The sequence below is a fragment of the Macaca fascicularis genome, chromosome 19, assembly GCF_037993035.2.
Source record: "Macaca fascicularis isolate 582-1 chromosome 19, T2T-MFA8v1.1".
In the NCBI taxonomy this organism is placed as follows: Eukaryota; Metazoa; Chordata; class Mammalia; order Primates; family Cercopithecidae; genus Macaca; species Macaca fascicularis.
Window position 1 is genome coordinate 10,816,306 of NC_088393.1, and position 11,499 is coordinate 10,827,804.

The window sequence follows — 11,499 nt, forward strand, 5'->3', positions numbered from 1 at the left end:
AACTTCTCAGTGTCATTTTTAATAACTGCATTGGGCACGTTGGGCTCCTTCCCGGGTTCTGGGCACCGCTGAGGATCCGCCATCTCAAGAGGCTCACAGTCTGGTTTCAGGGAACCCCAGGGCTGTTTGTGGAAATTACAAGAATTCACTTACCCGGTGAGTCAGACTCCCGGAGCTCACAGGTGCGTGGGCGCCAGCGCTTCCTAGGAGCTGACTCCTGCCACATCCTTCTCCTGAGCACTGCTGCCAGCCATTCCCACCCCGAGAGTGTTTGCAGTCCTGTCTGCGACATTACTTCATGCAGTCTGAGAGCGTGTGCTTGATTGTGCAATTAGATGTCGTGTAAACCTGAGTTTTCAGAGTGACTTCCTGTAAGCACAGTCAGAAAAGTAAATGTCTTGCTGTAAGTGAGCAGATAAGCACATGTTTAAAAACACCAGCTGGGCGTGGTGACTCGCACCTGTAACTTTAGCACTTTGGGAGGTCAAGGTGGGAGGAGCACTTGAGCCCAGGAGTTCCAGACCAGCCTGGGCAACATGGTGAAACCCTGTCTCTGCAAAAAATACAAAAATTAAGTGGGCATGGTGGTGTCTACCTGTGGTCCCAGCTACTTGGGAGGCTGAGGTGGGAGGATCACCTGAGCCTAGGAAGCAGAGGTTGCAGTGAGCAGAGTGAGCCACCACACTCCAGCATGGGTGACAAAGTGAGACACTGTCTTAAAAAAAAAAAAAACAGCATCCCAATTTTTGATTTTGCTGAGGTTGTTTGCCTGCCAAGTTAATTTTTCTTAACAGCCATAACAGACTATAATGCAGACAATGTGATCGATTTATTTAAAGTCAACCAGCTGGGTGCGGTGACTCACGCCTATAATCCCAGAACTTTGGGAGGCTCAGCCAGGTGGATCACCAGAGGTCAGGAGTTTTGAGACCACCCTGGCCAAGCCGGGAGTGGTGGCGGGTGCCTGTAATCCCAGCTACTCAGGAGGCTGAGGCAGGAGAATTACTTGAATCCAGGAGGCAGAGGTTGCAGTGAGCCAAGATAGTGCCACTGTGCTCCAGCCTGGACGACAGAGGGAGACTCCATCTATAAATAAATAAAATAAAGTCAATCAGGACTGCCTTCTGCCTGTGTGGGCCTGGCCAGGCTAAGCAGTCACACAACCATCCCTACGTGCTGGGCCACCCCTGACTGAAAACCTCTCTGGAATTCCTCTCTCGGGATTGCCTTCGGAGATTGCAACACATTCTCCAAACACCCTCAGTGGACATAGACTTTGCTCCTTGAAGCAGCAGATTTGACTAAATAAAAAAGAAAAAGCTATTAAAACCAGTTGGCCGAGCGTGGTGTCTCACGCCTGTAATCCCAGCACTTTGGGAGGCCGAGGCTTGTGGATCACGAGGTCAGGAGATCGAGACCATCCCGGCTAACACGGTAAAACCCTGTCTGTACTAAAAATACAAAAAATTAGCCGGTCGTGGTGGCGGGCACCTGCAGTCCCAGCTACTCAGGAGGTTGAGGCAGGAGAATGGCATGAACCCGGGAGGCAGAGCTTGCAGTGAGCCAAGATCACGCCACTACACTCCAGCCTGGGTGACAGAGTGAGACTCGGTCTCAAAAACAACAACAGCAAAAAAAAAAAAAAACAGTTAAGGCCAGGTGCAGTGGCTCACGCCTATAATCCCAGCACTTTGGGAGGCCTAGGTGGGTGGATCACGAGGTCAAGAGATCAAGACCATCCTGGCCAACATGGTGAAACCCAGTCTCTACTAAAAGTACAAAACATTAGCTGGGCGTGGTGGTGGGTGCCTGTAGTCCCAGCTACTTAGGAGGCTGAGGCAGGAGAATCACTTAAACCCGGGAGGCGGAGGTTGCAGGAGTCGAGACCGCACCACTGCACTCCAGCCTGGCGACAGAGCAAGACTATCTCAAAAAAAAAAAAAAAACCCACACAGTTAAAGGCGTGCCGAAGCTCAGAAGAAAATGCCGCCTCACTACTGTTCCTCTTGCCAGTCTTGTTGGGGCATCAAGGCCTAGAGTAACACCCAGCTGTTGGCCTGACAGTGCCTGGCCCAGCCTGGAGAGTTGCAGCCAGGAGTATAAATGTGGTTCAGTCTGCGTCATACCTGTCAGGAAACATGGTGAGACCAACTGCTGCCCAGACAGATTTTCAAAAGAAGTGGGTCAGAACGTATTCCCCCACACCGGAATCCCTCAGCCAGATTGAGGATAAAAACAGGCATCAGAAAAAAAAAGATACAGACAGGCCTGGTGGCTCATGCCTGTAATCCCAGCACTTTGGGAGGCTGAGGTGGGAGCACAGGAGTTTGAGACCAGCCTGGGCAACATAGTGAGACCCTATCTCTACTAAAAATAGAATAGGGTATGGTGGTGTGCCTGTGGTCCCAGCTACTTTGGAGGCTGAGGCAGGAGGATCGTCTGAGCCCTGGGGGTAGAAGCTGCAGTGAGCTGAGATCGCACCACTGCAATCCAGCCTGGGCAACAGATCAAGACCCTGACTCAAAAAAAAGAAGAAAGAAAAGAAAAGACAACTATCATACACTGCCTAGAATGTGCTTTAAAATAATTGGCATATGGCCGGGCGCGGTGGCTCAAGCCTGTAATCCCAGCACTTTGGGAGGCCGAGACGGGCAGATCACGAGGTCAGGAGATCGAGACCATCCTGGCTAACACGGTGAAACCCCGTCTCTACTAAAAAATACAAAAACTAGCCGGGCGCGGTGGCAGGCGCCTGTAGTCCCAACTACTCGGGAGGCTGAGGCAGGAGAATGGCGTGAACCCGGGAGGCGGAGCTTGCAGTGAGCTGAGATCCAGCCACTGCACTCCAGCCTGGGCGGTAGAGCGAGACTCCGTCTCAAAAAAAAAATAAATAAATAAATAAAATAAAATAAAATAAAATAATTGACATAGTTGGACATGGTGGCATGCACCTGCAGTCCCAGCTACTTGGAAGGCTGTGGCCAGGAGTTTGAGACCAGCCTGGGCAACACAGCAAGACCTCGTCTCTATAAAAAATAGGCCGGAGGCCGGGCGCGGTGGCTCAAGCCTGTAATCCCAGCACTTTGGGAGGCTGAGGCGGGCGGATCACAAGGTCAGGAGATCGAGACCACAGTGAAACCCCGTCTCTACTAAAAATACAAAAAATTAGCCGGGCGCGGTGGCGGGCGCCTGTAGTCCCAACTACTCGGGAGGCTGAGGCAGGAGAATGGCGTGAACCCGGGAGGCAGAGCTTGCAGTGAGCTGAGATCCGGCCACTGCACTCCAGCCTGGGCGGTAGAGCGAGACTCCGTCTCAAAAAATAAATAAATAAATAAATAAATAAAATAAAATAAAATAAAATAATTGGCATAGTTGGACATGGTGGCATGCACCTGCAGTCCCAGCTACTTGGAAGGCTGTGGCCAGGAGTTTGAGACCAGCCTGGGCAACACAGCAAGACCTCGTCTCTATAAAAAATAGGCCGGAGGCCGGGCGCGGTGGCTCAAGCCTGTAATCCCAGCACTTTGGGAGGCCGAGGCGGGCGGATCACAAGGTCAGGAGATCGAGACCACAGTGAAACCCCGTCTCTACTAAAAATACAAAAAATTAGCCGGGCGCGGTGGCGGGCGCCTGTAGTCCCAGCTACTCAGGAGGCTGAGGCAGGAGAATGGCGTGAACCCAGGAGGCGGAGCTTGCAGTGAGCCGAGATCGCGCCACTGCACTCCAGCCTGGGCAACAGCGTGAGACTCCGTCTCAAAAAAAAAAAAAAAAAAAATAGGCCGGAGCAGTGGCTCAGGCCTGTAATCCCAGCACTTTGGGAGGCCAAGGCAGGTGGATCACTAGAGGACAGGAGTTCAAGACAGGCCTGGCCAATATGGTGAAACCCCGTCTCTACTAAAAATACAAAAATTGGTGGGACATGGTGGCAGGTGTCTATAATCCCAGCTACTTGGGAGGCTGAGGCAGGAGAATCGCTTGAACCCGGGAGGCGAAGGTTGCAGTGAGCCGAGGTCACACCACTGCCCTCAAGCCTGGGGTGACAGTGCAAGACTTGGTCTCGAAAAAAAATGAATAATGAATGAAGGAATTAATGGATTAATTAGTTAATTAAATAGGTGGGGTATACGAGTTTGTTAGGGCTGCTGTAGGAGTGCCACAAACTGTGGGGGTTGGGGGGGTTAGTCAACAGAAATTTATTCTCTCCTGTTTCTGGAGGTTGGAAATCCAAGACGAAGAACAGGATTAGCTCCTTCTAAGGGAGTCTGTTCCAGATCCCTCTCCTAGCCTCTGGCCGTTTGCTTTGCTGACAATATTTGACATTCCTTGTCTTGTAGCCACACTGCTTCAGTCTCCACCTTCATCTTTACATGACGTTGTCCCTGTGGGTATGTGTCTGTTTCTGTGTCCAAATTTCTCCTTTTTTTTTTTCTTTTTTTTTTTTTTTCCAGACAGAGTCTCACTTTCTTGCCCAGGCTGGAGTGCAGTGGCTCGATCTTGGCACACTTGCAACTTCCGCCTCCTGGATTCAAGTGATTCTCCTGCCTCAGCCTCCAGAGTAGCTGGGATTACAGGCAGCCACCACTACACCTGGCTAATTTTTGTGTTTTTAGTAGAGACAGGGTTTCACCATATCGGTCAGGCTGGTCTCAAACCCCTGACCTCAGGTGATCCACCCACTCTGGCCCCCCAAAGTGCTGGGATTACAAGCGTGAGCCACCGAACCTGGCCTATTTTTTTCATTTTTTTTTTTTTTTTTTTTCAGACAGAGTTTTGCTCTTCTTGCCCAGGCTGGAGTGCAATGGCGCAATCTCGGCTAATCTCAACCTCCGCCTCCCGGGTTCAGGCAATTCTTCTGCCTCAGCCTCCCGAGTAACTGGGATTACAGGCATGCTCCACAATACCTCGCTAATTTTGTATTGTTAGCAGAGACAGGGTTTCACCATGTTGGTCAGGCTGGTCTCGGATTCCCAACCTCAGGTGATCCGCCCGCCTCAGCCTCCCAAAGTGCTGAGATTACAGGCATGAGCCACTGAGCCTGGCCCTCTCCTTTCTATTTTTAAAATCTTTTTTGTGGCTGGGAGCAGTGGCTCACGCCTGTAATCCCAGCACTTTGGAAGGCCGAGGCAGGTGGAACACTTGAGGTCAAGAGTTTGAGAACAGCCTGACCAACACAGTGAAACCCCATCTCTACTAAAAATACAAAAGAATTAGCTGGGCGTGGTGCCGGGTGCCTGTATTCTCAGCTACGAGAGGCTGAGGCAGGAGAATCGTTTAAACTCTGGAGGCGGAGGTTGCAGCAAGGTGATATTGCGCCACTGCACTCCAGCCTGGGCAACAGAGCGAGACTTCATCTCTAAATAAATAAATAAATAAGGAGCTGTATTTCAGAATTTGGAGAAGGTGACACTAAGAGTACAGAATACACAGCTTTTGTTTGTTTGTTTGTTTTTATGGTTTTTTTTTTTTGTTGTTGTTGTTGTTTTGAGACAGAGTCTTGCTCTGTCACCCAGGCTGGAGTGCAGTGGTGCAATCTCGGCTCACTGCAATCTCTGCCTCCCCGGTTCAAGCAAGTCTCCTGCCTCAATCTCCCGAGTAGCTGGGATCATAGGTGCCCGCCACCACTCCTGGCTAATTTTTGTATTTTTAGTAGAGACGGGGTTTCACCATGTTGGTCAGGCTGATCTCGAACTCTTGACCTCATGATCCCCCCACCTCGGCCTCCCAAAGTGCTGGGATTACAGGCATGAGCCACCAAGCCTGGCTCAAAAAAATATTTATTAAAACTATGTTAATGCTGGCCGGGCACGGTGGCTCACGCCTGTAATCCCAGCACTTTGGGAGGCTGAGGTGGGCGGATCACGAGGTCAGGAGATCAAGATCATCCTGTCTAACACATTGAAACCCCGTCTGCACTAAAAATACAAAAAATTAGCCGGGTGTGGTGGTGGGTGCCTGTAGTCTCAGCTACTTGAGAGGCTGAGGCAGGAGAATGGCATGAACCCAGGAGGCAGAGGCTGCAGTGAGCCAAGATTGCGCCACTGCACTCCAGCCTGAGTGACAGAGCGAGACTCCATCTCAAAACAAAACAAAACAAAAACAACAACAACCTGTTAATGCTTAACTACACAAAAATGATAATGAGATAAATGTGCATTTATTTAGAGAACTGAATGTTAGTCAGGCCAGTCCCTGCAGAGAGAATTTCCAGCATGACCTGGTTCATTTGTGAAGACAGAGCAATCCTTGTGTGTTTTATTTGTTTGAGATGGATCTCACTCTGTTGCCCAGACTGGAGTACAATGGCATGATCTCAGCTCTCTGCCACCTCTGGGTTCAAGAGATTCTCATGCCCCAGCCTCCCAAGTAGCTGAGATTACAGGCTTGTGCCTCCATGACCAGCTAATTTTTGTATTTTCACTAGAGATGAGGTTTCACCAGTTTGGGCAGGCTGGTCTCAAACTCCTGACCTCAAGTGATCCACCCACCTCGGCCTCCCAAAGTGCTGGGATGACAGCTGCCTGGTCAGCAACTGTTGTTTAGACATACACATTTTATTTGCTTGTCCAGCATGATCAGCCCTCCACTTTTAAAATTTTCTTTTATTTATTTTTTTTGAGACAGAGTCTCACTCGGTTGCCCAGGTTGGAGTCCCGTGGCGTGATTTTGACTCACTGCAACCTCTGCTTCCCAGGTTCGAGCAATTCTCCTGCCTCAGCTTCCCAAGTAGCTGGGATTACAGGTGCGCGTCCCCATGCCAGGCTAATTTTTGTATTTTTAGTAGAGACAGGGTTTCACCATGTTGGCCGGGTTGGTCTCGAACTCCTGACCTCAGGTGATTTGCCTGCCTTGGCCTCCCAAAGTGCTGGGATTACAAGTGTGAGCCATTGCACCCGGCCTTAAATTGTATTTTTTATTTTTTTTTGTAGAGACGGGCTCTCTCTGTGTTGCCCAGGCTGGTCTTGAACTCCTGACCTCAAGTAATCTTCCCACCTCGGTCTCCAAAAGGGCTGGGATTACAGGGGTGAGCCACTGCACCCCACCTTCCCTCTACTTCTTGATGGTTTGCTTCTGCTATGAATGTGCATGTCCAGTTGTCTGCTTCTTAGAACAGATATTTACCTTCCTCATTCATCGGCCATTGGAGGACTGGGACCACTCAGATTATTGATCCGGCCCATTCTTCCGGGAGAGTTTCCTGGTGGCTGTCTTCCATCATCATAACCGGAATCAGATGAGTTTCCGTAGCCTTTTTTTCCCCCCACATCTTTGCTGAAGCAGAGTTTTGAAAAACAAAACCACAAACTAAGCTATTCCCCAGAAGAAATCTGTAATCAAAGATAAGGTCTGCCAGGCACAGTGGCGCTCATGCATTCTGGAGGCCAAGGTGGGTGGATCACCTGAGGTCAGGAGTTCTAGACCTGCCAGGCCAACATGGTAAAACCTCGTCTCTACTAAAAATATAAAAATTAGCTGGTTGTGGTGGCGCATACCTGTAATCTCAGCTACCTGGGAGGCTGAGGCAAGAGAATTGCTTGAACCTGGGAAGTGGAGGTTGCAGTGAGCCAAGATTGCACCACTGCACTCCAGCCTGGGTGACAGACAGAGCAAGACTGTGTCGCAAAAATATACATAAATAAAATAAAAAGTAAAATAAAAATACAAAAGTTGGTTGGGTGCGGTGACTCACGCCTGCAATCCCAGCACTTTGGGAGGCTGAGGCGGGCAAATCATGAGATCAGAAGTTCAAGACCATCCTGGCTAACACGGTGAAACCCTGTCTCTACTAAAAATACAAAAAATTAGCTGTGCGTGGTGACACACGCCTGTAGTCCCAGCTACTTGGGAGGCTAAGGCAGGAGAATCACTTGAACCTGGGAGGTGGAGATTGCAGTGAGCCGAGATCGTGCCACTGCACTCCAGCCTGGGTCACAGAGCAAGACTCCATCTCAGAAAAAAAAAAAAAAAAAAAATTAGCATGGCGGTGGGCACCTGTAATCCCAGCTACTTGGGAGGCTGAGGCAGAATTTCTCGAACCTGGGAGGTTGCAGTGAGCCGAGCCAAGATCACACCTCTGCACTCCAGCCTGGGCAACAGAGCAAGACTTTGTCTAAAAAAAAAAAAAAAAAAAAAGAAAAAGAAAAAAAATTTAAATAGGCCGGGAGCAGTGACTCATGCCTGTAATCCCAGCCCAGCCCTTTGGGAGGCCAAGGTGGGTGGATCGCTTGAGGTGAGGAGTTCGAGACCAGGCTAGCCAACATGGTGTAACCCTGTCTCTACTAAAAACACAAAAATTAGCTGGGCCTGGTGGCACACGCCTGTAATCCCAGCTACTTGGGAGGCTGAGGCAGGAGAATCACTTAAACCTAGGAGGCAGGGGTTGTGGCAAGCCAAGATCGTGTCACTGCACTCTAGCCAGGGTGACAGAGCGAGACTCTGTCTCAAAAAAATAAAAAAGAAATTCAGCAAGTGAAGAGTTCAGCAATTCAAATATTAAGGTGAGTGTAAAGGAACGCCCAGGATGTGGCCCAGGATGGAGTAGGGGGATATTATTTTAGCAGAAAGCTCAGGCCACAAGACAGGAGGAGCCAGCCTTGTTGGGGATGAAGGGAAGAGCATTACAGGCTGAGGGAAATGCAAGGCGGTTGCATGGGACACCATGGGATGGCTTCTGCCCTCGGTGGGCAGCCTCTGGTCTGAGGCCATTCTTTGGCCTGCCTGAGACTGCCTGGCACCCGGGAGGAAACCCTGCCCTTCCTGAAGATAGAAGCAAAGGTCTGGGGAATCTCTGCTTCCGTTTTCCCTGAGAAAAAGCTTAAAGGAGCAGAGGACTGGTAGGTGCCTCCTCCCTCTGCCAGCCTGCCCCCCACCATGGCCATCCCACTCCCATCTCAAAAAGGCTCGGACCCTGATCAAGGAGTCATCTCCCTTGTCCCAGCACCTCCAGTTGGCCCAGTCTCCAAAACGGATGTCAAATTCAGCCCTTTTCCAAGCACACTGCCCAGTCCAGGCCCCATTATTCATCTGGACTACAACAGTCACCACCTCTCCCATTTCCTAACTGCAGCTCTTGAAGCCTCAACTGGGCCCTTGTGAACACTTGAGTCAGGGCAAGGTCCTTCCTCCGCTCACAACCCTCCATAGCTCCCACCTCACTGGGCATAAAAACCAAAGTCCTGGCCGGGCATGGTGGCTCAAGTCTGTTATCCCAGCACTTTGGGAGGCCAAGGTGGGCGGATCACCAGAGGTCAGGAGCTAGAGACCAACCTGGCGAAACCCCATCTCTACTAAAAATACAAAAATTAGGCATGGTGACGCACCCTTGTAGCCCCAGCTGAGGAGGGAGAATCACTTGAACCTGAGAGGCAGAGGTTGCAGTGAGCCGAGATCACGCCACTGCACTCCAGCCCGGGTGACAGAATGAGACTGGGGTTCACAAACAGACAAAACAACAAAGTCCTCCCCAGGTGACAGGCACTTTCACTTATCTGCCCTGTCATCTCCCTGCCTGCTCCTCTCCTCCAGTCTCTTCCTTTGCTAAGCCTGCTCCAGCCACGCTTGTCTCCTGGATGTTCCTTTTTTTTTTTTTTTTTTTTTTTGAGGCATAGTCTCACTCTGTCACACAGGCTGGAGTGCAGTGCATGGATCTTGGCTCACTGCAACCTCCGCCTGCCGGGTTCAAGAGATTCTCCTGCCTCAGCCTCCCAAGTAGGTGGAATTACAGGGGTGCACCACCACACTCAGCTAATTTTTGTATTTGTGTAAAGACGGGGTCTCCCTATGTTGCCCAGGCTGGTCTTGAACTCCTGGGCTCAAGGGATCCTCCCATCTCGGCCTCCCAAAAGGCTGGGATTACAGACGGGAGCCACCGCGCCCAGCTGGATTTTTATCTGACTCTGTTCATTCTTGCGTCCCCAGTACCTGAAAGGATGCCAAGCACACAGTAGGCGCTTAATAAACATTGAGCCACATGTTGAGAAAAGAACGGCGCCATTGTGGCTGCAAGTGGGACTTGGACCGCGCGGGGGAGCTCGCCGCCCGCGCACCTCGGGCTGGGGCGCGAGTCCGTAGTACCCGCCCGAGGAAGAACCCGTTGCGCAGGATTTTCCCAGGCCGTCTGAGGACCAGGGACGTCCCCAGTCCCACTCTGTGACTTTGCTCAGGCCGTTCCGGGGCGGGAATTCAGTACCCCTCAGCCCCCCAAGAAAAAAATAACCCCGTGGAAATTCCTTGGGAATGACCGAGGCGGGGAAAATATGCGTCTCTGGATGGCCAGTGACTCGCAGCCCCCTTCCCCGATAGGAAGGGCCTGCGCGTCCCAGGCCCCTTCGCTTCCCTTTCTGCTGCGCGACCTCCCTGGCCCCTCTGAGATCTCCACGGCGACGCCGCGCTAGCCCCACAACAGGAAAGCCTTAGGCGGCGCGACTTGGCGCTTGGAGACTTCAGAGTCCCCAGCCTCGACGTGGTGGATGTCGAGTCTTGGGGTCACACGCACAGGCGGTGGCCAAGCAAACACCCACTCATATTTAATGCACGCGCCTGGGTTGCGGGAGCCTCGCGCGGAGGGCAAGGGTTCGAGCACCCCCTCTCCCTGCCTCACCTCGGAGCCTGGGGGCTGCCTTGTTTCCCAGCTGCAGGAAGGGGTTCGAGCGCCCCTTCTCCCTGCCTCGCCTCGGCGCCTGGGGGCTGCTGCCTCAGTTTCCCAGCGACAGGTAGGGGTTTCGAGCGCCCCCCTCTCCTCCCTCGTCAAGATCCAAGCTAGCCGCCTCAGTTTCCCCGCGGAGCCTGGGACGCCAGCGGAAGGGCTCGGCGCATGGGGATCACGCAGCTTCCTTCCTTTTTCTGGGAGCTGTAAAGACGCTCCCGCGGCCAAGGCCGAAAGGGGAAGCGAGGAGGCCGCGGGGATGTGAGTGCCCACGGGTGTAGAGAGAGGACACCGATTTCCCCGGACGTGGTGAGACGGCGCATCGTCACTCCCACGGTTCACGTTAGCCGGGAGGTGCCTGGCTCTGCTCTGGCCGCTTCTTGAGAAATGCCCGTGTCAGCTGGGTGGGGACGTGACCCTAGGGGGAGGGGCACCCCTCAGGGGAGGGAGCCCGGGGAGGATTCCTGGTCCCCCACCCAGGCAAGGGGCTCATCCACTCGATTAAAGAGGCCTGCGTAAACTGGAGAGAGAGGACTTGAGTTCGGATCCCTTCGCAGCCTGGAGTCTCAGTTTACTGCTTTGTGAAATGGACACAGTAACAGTCCCCACTCTCCGGGGTAGTTGGCAGTATTTAACAGTACTTAATAAACCGCTTAGCGCGGTGTAGACCGTGATTCAAGCTTAGCCTGGCCGGGGAACTGGAGGCGTGTGGACCGGGAGCAGCCCCCGGGGTCATCGCCCCGCCACCGCCGCCCGATTGCTTTAGCTCGGAAATTCCGGAGCTGCAGCGGCCAGAGAGGGAGGACGACCCTGCTCGGCCCTGGCACCCTCTCAGTCCGGAAATACAGCAGCATTTG

At 52.2% G+C, this 11,499-nt stretch overlaps 1 long non-coding RNA gene across 4 annotated transcripts; it reads right to left on the reverse strand.

The window, feature by feature from the left end:
* Window position 1: 1 nt before the first annotated feature.
* On the reverse strand, window positions 2-10,805 carry LOC102138584 (uncharacterized). Of its 4 annotated transcripts, none has more exons than XR_012428366.1 (3): window positions 10,598-10,805; window positions 1,007-1,086; window positions 2-122 (listed from the first exon to the last, which is right to left on the reverse strand). It is a non-coding gene; the product is annotated as an uncharacterized lncRNA (long non-coding RNA). The 4 variants fall into 4 exon arrangements; XR_012428365.1 differs by lacking the exon at window positions 10,598-10,805 and adding an exon at window positions 7,120-7,258; XR_012428367.1 differs by lacking the exon at window positions 2-122 and adding an exon at window positions 243-369.
* Between the last annotated feature and the right edge of the window lie 694 nt (window positions 10,806-11,499).